The 1,536-nt window shown below is 32.5% G+C and overlaps 1 protein-coding gene across 1 annotated transcript in view; it reads right to left on the bottom strand.

Annotated features, from left to right (window-relative positions):
- Positions 1-590, bottom strand: part of LOC109826344 (NAC domain-containing protein 76-like) — a 9,070-nt gene extending 8,480 nt beyond the window's left edge. The window contains exon 1 of the mRNA XM_020393367.1: positions 495-590. The gene's annotated coding sequence lies outside the window, so the exon portion shown is untranslated. The remainder of the gene's footprint in view (positions 1-494) is intronic.

The raw sequence follows: 1,536 nt of genomic DNA, 5'->3' as shown, positions 1-1,536 counted from the left end.
TAAGTGATCAATATTTCAGATAAATCTGGATACCCCAATTAGCAATTTTATAAATGTTTCTCACATCAATATAGTTCCTTTGAAAAAAAGTTAATGACCAAATAAGAAATATGTCTTCATTTCTTAAGTGATCAATATTTCAGATAAATCTGGATACCCCAATTAGCAATTTTATAAATGTTTCTCACATCAATATAGTTCCTAAGTGATCAATATTTCAGATAAATCTGGATACCCCAATTAGCAATTTTATAAATGTTTCTCACATCAATATAGTTCCTAAGTGATCAATATTTCAGATAAATCTGGATACCCCAATTAGCAATTTTATAAATGTTTCTCACATCAATATAGTTCCTTTGAAAAAAAGTTAATGACCAAATAAGAAATATGTCTTCATTTCTTTTAATCCTGATAGAAATGAAAAAAAATTATTGGTTCGAAGAGTAAGGACATATATAGAAAAATCATGAAGCAAACCGATAAATGCTCACCTTTAAATCCTAGCTAGTTATCTTCAATCTGTTGTTTAGAGAGAGAGACGACAAAAGGATGAAGAGATAGAAGAATTTTGGTAGTAGAGCACTTAGGGGGTCTTGTGCTAGAAGAGAAAGCGGAGAAAAGAGAATGTTGGGGTATAAAAAGGGGAGGCCGGCCCCCTACGCCCTCTCAATTGCGCGTGGGTTGAAAGAATGAAGGGCTTGCCACCCTAGTGGATGACGTCAAAACCCCTTTCCTTCTATTTAGTAAGTATTCACTGTTTAGTGAGTAGTGCTCACTCGACAGAAGGTGTTCCAAGTTTAAACAATGAAAATCGTTGGACCGGTGTACAATATGAAGATATAATGATAAGCATATTAAAGAACTTTGTCACCGTATCAAAACTTTAAAGTTGTAGTGACGATTAAGGATTATAATCTGATGTTATAGTGATAATTAAGGATTATAATTTTATAATTTAACATGTTTCTCCGCATGTCAAATGTCATTTTCTTAGGCCAAAACCTAGACTCACAATATGGCGTCAGTATTTTTAGAATCCGATTCAAATTCGTGGTGGGTAAAAGTCGGACTTGAGTTGCTCTGCTACTATGACAAAAAAATCCTATCACTAAATCAAAACTCAGAAGTTATCATGAATATTGAGAATTTAAGTTTATACTCTTAGGAAGGATACTCTTCTTTTTTCCACTACCGTGCATATAATGGAATCCAATTCAAATTCATAGCGGGCAAGAGTCGGACTTGAGTTGCCTTGTACCATGTAAAAAAAAACTCTATCACTACACCAAAATTTGGAAGTAATAATGAAGATTGAGAATTATAGTTTTATACTCTAAGGAAACATACGTTTTTTTAACTATCCTGCATACAGTGGAATCCAATTCAAAATCATTGCATGTAAGGCTTAGACTTGAGTTAGCTCTGCTTCAAAAAATCATGTCACCACACCAAAACTTAAAAGTTATATATAATGAAAATTGAGGAATATAATTTTATTTGAAAACAAAGCATACTCTTATTTTTTTTACTACC

This window comes from Asparagus officinalis, chromosome 10 (genome assembly GCF_001876935.1).
Source record: "Asparagus officinalis chromosome 10, Aspof.V1, whole genome shotgun sequence".
Taxonomy (NCBI): domain Eukaryota; kingdom Viridiplantae; phylum Streptophyta; class Magnoliopsida; order Asparagales; family Asparagaceae; genus Asparagus; species Asparagus officinalis.
Note: the sequence above shows the minus strand (reverse complement) of the source record. Positions and strands in the feature narration are given on the sequence as shown.